The sequence below is a fragment of the Myxine glutinosa genome, chromosome 2 (assembly GCF_964187855.1).
Source record: "Myxine glutinosa chromosome 2, kmMyxGlut1.1, whole genome shotgun sequence".
Lineage (NCBI taxonomy): Eukaryota > Metazoa > Chordata > Myxini > Myxiniformes > Myxinidae > Myxine > Myxine glutinosa.
Genome location: NC_136262.1, coordinates 57,166,627 through 57,180,397, shown reverse-complemented (window position 1 = coordinate 57,180,397; position 13,771 = coordinate 57,166,627).

Genomic DNA, 13,771 nt, shown 5'->3' with positions numbered 1-13,771 from the left:
GGCATCCTGTCATCCAAAGTCCTTCCTTAGCACACCTAAACTCCTATCGAGCTTGTTGGAGTAATGCTTTGATTGAAGTGTTACGGAGTCCTCCCCTATCCTCTGGTCTCGGTAAACCTCCGAACCCCGAGGAAGTCCCCGGCAGAAAGATGTGTGGTCCTTGGTTGAAAACAAGCCAATCAATAACGAGTCCACACCAAGGGTTACGAACAAACCACAATATATTGTAACGATTTTGAGAAGTGTGTAACGAATTTGAGAAGTGTAACGGTTTTGGAGGAAGTGTAACGAATGTGGAAACGTTACAATGTGAACGTTACAAAAGTATGGTAACATCCTCGTAATGTAAATAATGGTCGCAGCCGTCGTCCTAGTTAATTCCATGAAACTTACACGCAGGTCACGATATATCTTTTAAATAGTGTATTTCCTTATTCCATGTAGGCTAAATATGTGTTTCCCACTAGATTGACTTTGCATTGTATCAAACAAAATAAGCGTAGGCCCTTCCAATTTCCCCAAAACCTCCTTTCCAATTGCCTTCCGCATTTTGGGCGGTTTTCTTCAACCACCATTGGCCACGAGGTAGGGTTGGGGAAGAAAGGCGTGTCTCCACCTCGTCATAAGGGGGGAGGAGTGAGCCAGCCCTAACAGCCAATCAGCACCGCGGTGAGCGACCCGGTAGGCGTGCCCTCGGAGCCGGCGGCTTGATTTCGCCCGAGGTGATAAAAGCGACTGTAAGGGACTGCTTTACCAGAGGCCTTGAGAGATGACCCTGGGAGATGAGCAAAGAGGCTGCACCAAGAGGAGCGGTGAGATGCGAAATGCTCCAAGCCAAAGAGGAGAGGTACTCGGCAAGGAAACCAGCTTTGGAGAGACGCGCTGAAAGGAGGGAGATGGCTCCACCACAAGAAGAGGAGCAGGTGTGCCGAACCAGCGCGTGACGTCTACCGCAGCGGATACACGACGGAGGGTTTCCCGCCAAAACCGCGAGGAATTGCGAGCTGCTGCCTCCCGACTTTGCCTCCCTCTCAAGCAATCCACCTCAAGCCCTACCTGCCTGCATTATCCCCTGTGTAAGTGTGAACGTCCTGTCCTGCTCGTTGTCTTGGGGCTAAGTAAAAATGAATAGTGTAAGTTAACGATTCGCTGTGTTACTGCTTCTTCCATCCATTGCTTGTGTGTGTATAATAAATCTGTTCTTCCTCCGTATTCTTCTTCTTCTTCTTTTTCATTCTCTTTCGGCCGCTTTAGAGGTTTCCCGATTGAATATCTGTGGGGCGATCTGGTCAACGTCGGGTGGAATCGGGTTCTAATCGGGGAGTAACTGTTCGGACGCGGTTAAATACACCACCGCTCGGTCAATATAACATCTAAAGCCGCGTCTAACATTTGGTGTCGAGGAGTTGGATTCGGACCTGGGACTAAATTTGTTAGGCCCAAATTTTGGAACACCAATTGTACTATTAGAGTAACAATTGGTGTCGAGGAGGGAGATCGGACCCGAAGCGCGCTTAACGCGCTCAAAATTACAAGCTGCCGAAATTTATTTTGTTTTATAAAACCCGAATTTTGAGATCGCGCCATGGACAATCAAGGCGATCGGATGTCGGTGGGGGAAATAGACGGGTTAGGGGTAACCCAGGACTTAGGGAAAGAAAGGGAGGAGGAGAGCAATGAGGAGGCGGTTGAGGGGGTATCAGGCGCGCAAAGAGGCGCCTCGCACGAGCGCGCGGTAGCCAAGCCCGCTGTATCAGCGGGCTTTAACATGCAGCAGTTCATGGCACGGTTTAGCGAATACATGGCACAGTCGAAGTGCGACAACGAAAAAAGAGCCAGGGAAATGGAGGGAATGGAAAACAGAATGGGGGAGCGACTAGGAAATCAAATCGGGGAGTTAGACAAGAAAATTGGGAAGTTAGACAATAATTTTGAGGGGTTAGACAAGAAATTTGGGAAGTTAGACAATAATTTTGAGGGGTTAGACAACGGGATAAAAGAGGTGAAAAATGGGTTAATGGGGTTAGAAAATAGGATGGAGGACAAATTGCGGGAAATAGGGGAACAATCTGCCAGGGAAATCAAACAAATGGGAGAGCAGATAGAGGAGGTGAAAATCGGGGTAGAAACCAAACTGGATGCTCAGAGGGATGAATTGGGACAGATGAGGGTGGCATCTACAAAAGAGATGGAGGAAATACGACGAGGGGTAAGTGAGGAGGTTTCGGGGCTACGCGAGGAGGTAAAGCGAGGGGAGAAGCGTATGGAGAAAGAGGTGAGAAATAATACGGCAAAGTTACAAGGGGGAATAGAAGATCTGACGGAGGAGGTGGAACAGCTGACAGAGGGACAAACGAAGTTAGTGGAGCAGGTTCAAAGGAACACTGCAGTACTCGGAGGGTTAAAGGCAACACAAAAAGAAATTAAAAACGAATTAATAGCGACGCAGAGGCAATGTCAGATGGTACGTGAGGAACTGACAATGAGGGTGGACGAGGTGACAGATAATGGAGACAAAGGACCGGCAGGTGAGGATGCACATAGAGACGGTCACGGTAGCCCTAGAGGACGAACTTGAGGAGACGCACCGAGAAATAAAAGAGGTTAAACAAAAACTAGAGGAAGTGGAAGAAGAGGTGAGTGAAATTAAGAAGGGACGGACAGAAACTAAGAGAGAAATCCAGGAGGAGATAGCGGAATATGTGCAAGGTCGGTGCTCAACTCATAATGTGATGCTCACTAACCAAATAAAGAGTTTGCAGGTGGCAAAGGAGGTGCGGAGACGAAGTACGGAGGTGAGTGGCAATGTATATGATGTGAGGAAAGCTTCAGTCGGCTTGGGGATTGGTTTGGATCCGGGTGTTCGTGAAAGGCCGTTGGTGAAGTGTGTGACAGGTCAGGTGTGCGAAAAAAGAGGTGTGCGAGAATGTCCGACCATGGGGTGTGTGAGGAAAAAGTGCACGCCGAGGAGTGAGTGTGACGTCAAGAGTGAGTTGGTCGAAGCACGTGTGTGAGGGGGTACATGGAAGCGCGGTGTGGTGAGTGTTACGGAGGAAGTAACGAGAGAGTGTACACCTGTGGTGAGTGTTACAGAGGATGTAACGAGAGAGTGTACACCTGTGGTGAGTGTTACAGAGGATGTAACGAGGAAGTGTACGCCTGTGGTGAGTGTTACAGAGGATGTAACGGGAGGGTGTGCGTGAGAAAGGTGTGTAACGGACGGGTGCATGAGGAAAGAGTGTGCCGTCGAGAGTAAGGGTGAGTGCGCTGTCAAGAGTGGAGGTGAGAGTAGTGAGAGTGAAACGGAGCGTGAGTTGGTTGTGACAGGTGAGCGAGGATGTACACCTGGAATGGAAGGATGCACACCTGGAATGGTAGAGCGTGTGTGGGGATGCACACTTGAGTTGGTCGTGAGGCATGCGGTTGGGTGTGCGGGTGAGAGCACACCTGTGATTGTCACAAAGGAGGTGACCGAGAAAGGGGCGCGAAGAGGTGTGTTGGTGAGGTGTGCGAGCGACGAATGTGTGCCAAGGTGTTCGGTGGTCAGGTGTGTGACCAAGTCGGTGAGCGGAATGAGTGTACCGAGGTGTGTTAGAGAAGGTACGACCAAGAGCAGGGAGACGGCTGCATGTATGAGCAAGAAAGGGGTAGCGTATGCATGTAAGCGTCCAGGTGAAGCGTCGACGGGAACCGGTTTAGCGGTTAGGGCGACTTGTAGCCGAATTGGGCCCTCGGTGCGCGTCGGGCAGCTTCGCGTGCCGCGAGGACCAGCGGGGATCCGAACCACGGCGGTTTCGAAAGAACTGCCGTACGCGATCCACGCTGTGCCTCGCTTGGAACGGCCGCGTCCGGGCTCCACTAGGCGGAGCGGGCAGCTGGATAGGAAGGGTCGTCATGGCGACCACGTTTTGTTGAGACGTGCCGGCAGGTCGAGATCGGGACATTGGATGGCTCCACGCCGAGGTGGTGTGTGGGATCTCGGCCCGGGTAAGCCCCCGCCCCTGCCCCGAATGCGGGACGCATCCAGCCGCCGGCACAAAAGAATCCGCGTTCATTGCTCGGCTGTACGAAGCCGGGCTCTAGACGTGAATTGGCGCACCGAGAGGATGTAATAAGTAGACGGGTGATGGTGATAGTGATAGTGATTTAAAACGAAATTTAGAAAAGTGAGTAGAATTGGCAGTAAATGGAAAATTTTTGAATTGGTTGGAATTTGGTAAGCAAAATTTATAGTGAGAGACCCCCGATGTGGTGGGATGGCAAATCCACCATCCCTCACAGTGGGGGCAAATGCGCAATAGTTTATGGGGTGGCTATGACAACCGAGCCAGGGAGGGCTTGGATAATTGTAGGGATCTAGCGAAGATGACATTAGGTAACGTTAAGTTTAGTTAGTGACTGATACCTGTAGTGGGGACGCAGGTAGATTAGTGTGGATTATAATGACGTGGGAGCGCAATAGTTTAAAGGGACGACTGGGAAGCGCAAGTTTCAGAGGGGAGTAGTTAGCTGAGATGATGCCGTGTGTGTGAGGAGTGAACAGGTGAGAATGGAACAGGTGTGATTGCACAGGTGTGCAACTGAACAGGTGTGTGGAGCAGTGTATGAGGGAGTGGTGGTGATTGCGTGTTGTGTTGACCAAATGGTCCAGGAAGAAAGGAGGGTGCAGGTGGCACCAGGTGTGAGGGCACAGGTGTGCAACAACAGGTGTATGTGGCTGTGTGGAATAAATGGTAGTGTGGAATATCTGGAGTATTGGAATGGATGGTCATGGAGTGAGAATGGTGGAAATTGTGGAGTGGAGTGGATGGTGCGATGGTGTGAATGGGGGAAGAGTGGACCCCCATCACGGATACCCGGGGCGGGTAGTGTAAGTGTTAGGTAGAGGGTACAGGTAAATTGTGGTTGGATATTGGCATCTGTGGTGCGGATGCAGAATGGTATGTGGATGGGTGCATTAGTGTTGTGGAAATGGCTGGGCGTGTAGCCTGTTAGTGTGTGTAGTTGTTTGGGCGCTCCACCACTGTAAGGATGTCGGCCAGGTGAGGCCGCAGGTGGGCTCTGGGAGCCGGTAGTAGTTGTTGTGGATGGGGCCCGAGGATCCGGAGGACGGACCCGGGTAGCCCAGTGCCAGAGGGCACCAAGTGGGGTGACAGAGCCAGGAGGGGCCTGCCCCAGTTAGATAGGTTAGGGTGAGGAGCTAGGTAAGCTCGGGTGGCAACTACAGTGGTGGAGGTGTGCAGGTGGGTAGACCTGTTGGGAGGGCTAGACGTCGCAGCCCAGAAATTGTGCGAGAGCACCGGGAGATGAATCGGGGGAGTGAGACCCCAAATTGAGAGGCACCACAGTTTGGTCAATGGGAATTGGTTTTTAGAACCCATAGTGTAAGTTGGCCAATGGATTGGCAGGGAGAGACCCCGGGTAGTGTAAAGTGTGTTAAAGTCATTTAGAGGATAGTTAGGATGAAGGATCTCCTCGCACCATCTGCATCCACTCACCTGAGGTGACAGGTACTCCACACCATGCCATGTTTTGATTATTTTTTATGATGCAAATGTTTGGATTGTGAGACGCATCATGACGTGGGTGTGACATTGTGCGTAATTCCATCTCTCCCTCCTTATGAGGATGGATGATGAATTGGTGATGGCAAATTTTGAAGTAGAGGGATTGTGGAGACGAATTTGGTATAGGGGAAATATGGGGAAGACGTGACAGTAGTGACGAATTGGTAATGTGTAGATTTTGTACATATGGGGTAAGGGCAAGGGCAAGGGTAGGGTAGGTGACAGGGGGGTGACGTACGGTAGGGATGAGCTTTCTCACTTCGCCCTCCGTACGCATTTCGCCTTGCATTGCCTTATTGACGTGTACCCTTGTGACCTTACCCCTCGCTCAATTGTCTTTCTTTTGTCTCCCACATGACCTGTGCGCCATTGGGTGCCGATGGGAGCGTGCGTGAGGTGGCCATTGTGCGCCCGAGATTCCCAGAACCAGCATGCATTGCGTTGATGTACCACTGTATGGACCGCTGTTCTGCGGCCAAGTACCACTTGATGGACCCCAGGTTCTGGGGCAGGGCACCTCTGTTGGAGACCGGCCATAGTGGCCAGGGAATCTTGCTTGCGGACCTCGGTAAGGTGGCACCTATGCCAAACAGGTGGACCACCCTTAGTTGGCCCCTGAGGCCCTAAATAAAAATGGACACAAGTTGTGCTTTTTATTATTTCCAACTAGGCCGCATGAAGCCAGAAGACGTCGGGAAGAACATCGGCCCAGCAGAGAAAGAGAAGACCACCACCAGTTGTTTTGTTGTGTTTATTATGAACCATGGTGACTGCGCACCGGGTGGTGCTTTTGGTGCTTTGTGGTGCTTTTGGGTGCTTTGGTGGTATTGGTACTGGTGCATCGATGCAATGCGTGCTGTCTCCTCCCTCCCAACAGGAATTTTTCTCTTGTTCCCTAAAAATAAAAAAAATAAAAAACACAGGTCCTGGGTTGCGTTGTAAATAAGAAATCATGTCATTGTAAATAATGCTCCCCACCGTAAATGTATAGTTTGAGAATAATTCCGTAATTCGGTTAGCTGTGGGCTTGAGTCTGTTAGACAGGGTGCAATGCAATAGGGGGACATACTTATTTGTGTTTTAAGATTGTCACACTCAGGGTCAGGTTAATTGTAGAGGGAATTACACCTACGTGTCACACTAAGTTAAAGTGTAGTAGGCCCGAGGATGGACCTGAAGAAAGGAGGGTGCAGTGTAACGATTTTGAGAAGTGTGTAACGAATTTGAGAAGTGTAACGGTTTTGGAGGAAGTGTAACGATTGTGGAAACGTTACAATGTGAACGTTACAAAAGTATGGTAACATCCTCGTAATGTAAATAATGGTCGCAGCCGTCGTCCTAGTTAATTCCATGAAACTTACACGCAGGTCACGATATATCTTTTAAATAGTGTATTTCCTTATTCCATGTAGGCTAAATATGTGTTTCCCACTCGATTGACTTTGCATTGTATCAAACAAAATAAGCGTAGGCCCTTCCAATTTCCCCAAAACCTCCTTTCCAATTGCCTTCCGCATTTTGGGCAGTTTTCTTCAACCACCATTGGCCATGAGGTAGGGTTGGGGAAGAAAGGCGTGTCTCCACCTCGTCATAAGGGGGGAGGAGTGAGCCAGCCCTAACAGCCAATCAGCACCGCGGTGAGCGACCCGGTAGGCGTGCCCTTGGAGCCGGCGGCTTGATTTCGCCCGAGGTGATAAAAGCGACTGTAAGGGACTGCTTTACCAGAGGCCTTGAGAGATGACCCTGGGAGATGAGCAAAGAGGCTGCACCAAGAGGAGCGGTGAGATGCGAAACGCTCCAAGCCAAAGAGGAGAGGTACTCGGCAAGGAAACCAGCTTTGGAGAGATGCGCTGAAAGGAGGGAGACGGCTCCACCACAAGAAGAGGAGCAGGTGTGCCGAACCAGCGCGTGACGTCTACCGCAGCGGATACACGACGGAGGGTTTCCCGCCAAAACCGCGAGGAATTGCGAGCTGCTGCCTCCCGACTTTGCCTCCCTCTCAAGCAATCCACCTCAAGCCCTACCTGCCTGCATTATCCCCTGTGTAAGTGTGAACATCCTGTCCTGCTCGTTGTCTTGGGGCTAAGTAAAAATGAATAGTGTAAGTTAACGATTCGCTGTGTTACTGCTTCTTCCATCCATTGCTTGTGTGTGTATAATAAATCTGTTCTTCCTCCGTATTCTTCCTCTTCTTCTTTTTCATTCTCTTTCGGTCGCTTTAGAGGTTTCCCGATTGAATATCTGTGGGGCGATCTGGTCAACGTCGGGTGGAATCGGGTTCTAATCGGGGAGTAACTGTTCGGACGCGGTTAAATACACCACCGCTCGGTCAATATAACATCTAAAGCCGCGTCTGTAACAATATTATAAATCGCACACAGGAATCACGACCCCAATTAGTACAGCACTTCACCATATAATTCCTATATACAGGTGGCACCACCTTAGAGTCCCTTAACCCCCAAACTCACGGCCCTTTCCCCAATGTCTCTGTACTCCTCCCAGGTGACGCCGATTCGCTCCAGCGATCATGGAATCAATTTCCGATTCCAATCAGGGGAGGCGTAGACGAACGAACCAACCCGCAGATCACATGGTCCAATCCCCAGCATGATAGCGGTAGAATGGGAAACCTCCCAAAGACGATTTCTGGTACGTACACGGTTGCGGTTCAATCCGCGAGTCTCCTCAATAACCCTCCAAAAGCCACTGTCTTGTACAGCCGTTCCCGGCACACCACCGGAGGATAACGCCCGGCCGACGCGGCACAAAAACCTGGTCACTGCCGGTTGTGCGCGTGGCGAAGATGGCGGACGGCTTTCTCTCGCACCCGGGTTTGGAGGTACGGATACTCAGCAACCTCAGTGAGGATACACGACTACGCAGGCCCCACAGCAATCCGGCGATCTCCTATCGCACAGACTTCCTTTCAAGGAGGCAAAGTTCCCTTGTACTGTACGTTTGACTGCTCGGTCCGGAGCTGCAATCAGAAACGTCTGCTTACGATCATCCGCCGCTTCTTCTCCCTCCTGCTCCTTATCTCTTCCGGGTCACGATCCAATTTCCGGCCACATTTTACCAGGAGCGCTTTTAACCCTTTTAACCACAATAAGCATCATCTAGAATCAACCATGACAACAAGAACCACCATAATTAGGGCCGGTATCCGTAACACAAGCTCATCGTTTAGTTGCCATATTGGAAATGGTGCTAAGAGCCAACTGCAGGCTTGGAAACATTAGGAGAGCTTTTGCATCATGATTAAAAAGAAGCTTGTATTATTGGAAAGCCATTGTACTGATACTACCAACACTAGAGTACTGCAATATAGTTTGTTCACCTTTTTACAAGATCACGATTGCCTTGAGAAGGTGCAACACCCAAAGAAGGTGCAACACCCAACACAGCCTCCTCACTCTCTGCAGACCTGGACAAAATCAGACTGGGCAAACAAGTGGAACATGTCTTTCAATCCTGACAAATCTCACACTCTTACGATGTCTCTCCGAAAAGACCGACTGGACAACCCTCCCATCCACTTTCTGAATAATACTCTCCAATAAGTTCTGTCGCTCAAGCTTTTGGGTCTCACTATCTGCCATGATCTTTCCTGGGAAAACCACATTTCAAATCTAGCCTCCAAAGCCAGTCGCCGACTGGGCATCCTCCGTTGTGCGAAGTCCTTCCTTGGCACACCTGAGCTCCTCACCACATACAAGGCTTTCATCCGCAGCTCAATGGAATACTGCTCTCCCCTCTGGGCTGGTGCTCCTGCCTCACACCTAGCTCGTCTTCACGCTGTTGAAACCAAAGCATTCAGAATCATTGGAATCTCCCGTGATGAAGCTAACTCCAAGGGCCTCTCACTCACTCACCGCAGGCAGGTTGGTGGTCTTTCCGTCTTCTATCGACTCCTCTCTGGCCTTGCCCCCCCAGCTCTCTCTGGGCTCTGTCCCGCAAATATTCCTACAGGTCGCACAAGATCTGCCTGCAACCCTCTTATGGTCAAACTGCCAAAATCAAGACTCTGCTCACCTTCACTCCTTCATTCCTCTTTTCTCCCGCCTCTGGAACAAACTCCCTCACTCTCTTCAATCCCACTCCACCCTCCAGGTCTTTAAAACAGCTGTTCACCACCATCTCTTATCTTCCCCCATCCAAATCTTGACTACCCCCGCTAATTTCACCCCAATTCCACTTTTTTGAAATACCAACTTCTGTCCTGGAAGTCCTTGGTGTCCTTGTGTTTTATACTTCTCCCTCCCCTTCCCATGCCTCCTCCCCCCAAGCCCTCTCCCTTCCACACATCTCCCTGCTCTCAAATGCTGTGTTTGTGTGCTTCCCCTTCTCTCCCCATCTTGTTTTCCGCTCCCTCTTTTTATATATTTTGTTTGTCTGGTTGATTTGTTTGTGAAGTAAATATTAGCTCTTTCACGAGTCTTGATTCAGTATACAAAAAAAACAACAAAAAAAAAAGAGCGATGCCTGTTACCAGAACTTTGCAGACTATAGTATCCACGATCCAGACAGATTGAGGGTGCTTGGCCTTACCACTCTTGCATATGGACAAAGTAGAGCGGATGTGATTGAGGTTTTTTAAATTTTCAGAGGATTGGATAATGTGGACTATCGCAGCTTTTTCACAGTAGATGTCAACCAGGACAAGAGGGCATACACTCGAGCTAAAGTTTCATTTTAAGACAAAAATAAGTGTGCCGTTTCTGTCCATTGTAAAAATAATTGGAATTATGTTCCTAGTCATGTGGTAGAGTCTGCCACTCTAAATCAGTTAAAGTCTGTGCTTGAGAAGCATTGCACAAACCTTCCCTTGAAGTTTAGCCAATGTATTAGAGTTTAAGACACTGAAGAGGGGCACATAACCTATGCTTTGAGTCTCAAAATCCAGCAAGACCAGCAAGTAAGACAAAGGAAACTAGTATACTGTATATACAGAATTCTCGTTTGGAAAATGGCAGTGAAGTCTCCAGAATGACCAGAATAGCAGTGATGGTTGGTGTTGGAGTCACTCGGAGGACTTCAGAGAGACATTGAGTCAAAGGTGTAAGGGCAGTGCTGAGATTACTCGTTAAAGCTGTAAATAACCCATTGGCGTTTACAGCATAAGGTTTTGCATAATCACTGCACATAGCATTTGGCGACGAGGATGGCCGACTTGATTTCCTCTGCCTGCACCATTCCTGCTAGTCAACAACATCGATAGTATCAATCATTCGAAACATACCTATCTACTAGCACTGGATTTACAAGACTGGTACCACGCAAACAAGCCATTCTTCTATATTTTTTGGATAAGGTGGTCAGCAGATTTCTTCTACTTTGGAACTGGTGAACACATTCAAAGCAGTTGATGATGCCCTGTCTGCACATATTAGTTCCCAGAATTCTTGTCAATCACTGTTTCATCAGCAATTTCAGTGCCCAATTTGTATTTGCACCGAGAGCGAGTACAGCACTGGAAATTCGAGGTTCTGCAGGGCGAGTTCATTGAGAAAAATTAAAAAGTCGTGTACAGTTGAAGGAGCGTATTATTAGAATCTGACAATTTATCATCGGAGAAAGCACTGGATATTGTTAAACACATTGAAGCTGCATTATCAGTGGCGTGTACACTAGGGGACGTCACAACAGCACCAACTTTGGATACTAAGGCACAAGTGCTTGGACAAAAAACCTCCAAGTGTTGCACTAACTGTGGATCACAGACATGCAGCCCAGCCCCTGGAGTGCCCTGCACATGTCCAGCACTGTAGGAGCTGCCAAAAACTGCACCACTTTCCCCGGTGGTGCCACTCAGCACCTACCCCAAGTGGGCAGAGGTAACATTTCCACCCCTGTCTGTGGACAAGGTATCTCCAAAAGTTGTGAATGGATTCAGACGAAAGTTGGTGGAGGTTGGGTGTGTGGCATGGCTGAAATTAATGGATTTGATTCAAAAAATTCAGATTTTGGTGTGTAGATACTCAAAAAAAGCATGGAAGAGGTCACAAAAAGGTATTTTTCCCAGTAGCCAAGCATCTCATGTTAGTCAGCTTTGTAATAATGCATTTCCTATTCGTAAAAGCCAATGATAATGGTCGTAAGCATGGCCGCTCTTTCCTAGCAGATTTTTGTCACTACCTTGTGTCCTATATTATATGCATAACCTTGTAAATTTGTTATCAAACCAACTTTCTTTTGCATAGTTAGCAAGTCTACTAACTGCTCTTGTATAGTTGAGAAGACACCAGTATAGTTGTTACAAAATTATATTTAACTTTCAACCTCCACAACGTGGAATTCAGTCACAAACATTTGAAATACCGGTACTACGACAGCTTACAGGGTATTACACATTTCACACACTCGTCCCGTTGCTTCCACAATTAATGCATCTGTCGTGGAAGTGTAGGTGAGACTCAAGACGCCAATGGTCGGAAACAGGTTTTACAAAAGGTCATGACTTTATTAACTGGTTGTTCACTTTCATTCCAATACCAAATAACTACCGTTTAACTCAATGGACCAGGTCACTCTATCCGCATGGTCCTTCTTGTTCGGCCGATGTTCCTCCGCCATTCCCGTTCTCCTTCCTCCCGTCAGGCAGAGGTTCTGATGATGAGTGCTCGTTCGTTCCGTCGGGCAGGGGTTATCGTGGCAAGTGCTCCCGAGTCAAGGAGATGTTCACTCTTTTATGGGCACCGCAGTATTAATCCTTCCTCCGCTAATTCTAATCCGTTCTCCGCAAACGTTACTCGGTCGCCTCACTGGCACCAGCTCGCTCCCCTCCTGCTGCGAGTTCCATTTACCAAACAATAGGGGGGTGCTCCAGCCTGGGGCTGTGACCAGGTGGACAAGAGATTACCATGTTCGTGCACATTCCTGGCATTCATTTACGAAATCGTCTATCTGCTTCGTTACCAGTCCCAATCAATGAGTTACCAGTCCCAATCAATGAGTTACATTTCCACACATCCATCTTTAAAAATCTTTCTGCCAACATCCTCACCCTTTCCTTTCTGACAACTCCACGATCCACTTAAGTCTTCACCAATATCTTGCTTTCAAAACAGGTCATTGCAGCCTAACTCAATATTTGGACTTCCTGAACACAGGAAGCCACTTTCCCTTCCCCAAGGCAAGCCGAAAACTGTTTGCACAAACAATGCAAAAATAATTAAAGTTACTCGGAAAGGTTACAATAAGAGTTTTACACCACAATACTCCAGCTTTACAACGATCTATTTCACTCCAATCTCCATCTCAAAAATAACTCCATCCTCAATACCATCATGGAGAAATGCTTTCACTCAAATACCCAAAGTAAGTTTTACATAATGCAGCCACCAAAAGAAATTCTCATCTGATAGACCTAGTCCATTCCAGTCCAACAGCTCGTCGTCCTCATATTCCACCACTCAGCCCTCATCTCCTCCCAGGATATCACTCAAGCCCCACTCAGGATGAGCCAAATGAGGATGCTGCCTCGAGGCAGCCTTCACCAAAAATGCCAAATTGATAAAATCGATGGTCTTCATTCATCAATAATGCACGGATCAAGATCTGGACTACTACTCAAAAGGCTACCAAAAGAGCAGGGGGTGGGAGGGAGGGAAGGGAGTGTTAATGTCGAATGAAAACAAGACCGAAAGTCTAACAGTGGCATAGCCTGGCTTGTTTGATACTTTAGTTGAAGAGGACAGTATGACCTGAGTGCGGATACCATTTAGCAGTCAACAAATAATGTATTAATTTTTTTTTGACTTTAGGCATGGACAACCGGTTCATGAATGACGGGTAAAAGAAACGGCGAATGGCAAATGATGAACAAATAAATTCCACATTCCTGTGCCACCTTCAGTCAAACATCAGGTATCGACAGCTCGTTCTCTATATTTTCATTCCAAACAGCATCATTCATCATTCCAATCACAAATCGATACTATGGTATTAATATATAGAAATACAAGTTGAAATCATGATTGCATTGATATGTCAAACCAGCGAACCATTGTCATCTGTTCACCAACGAATTCAAGAGCAAGGTCCGGGTCGATCACATTTCAAAATAACAATTGTATTGAGGAATTTCTGAAACTTCCTACCAACCTTACAATACCTACTGGGACCCCAAAATGTTCCACAGGTCATCATCTTTCCTTCTAGTAATATATGCAACTGTAATGGTTACTAACCATGACCATGGC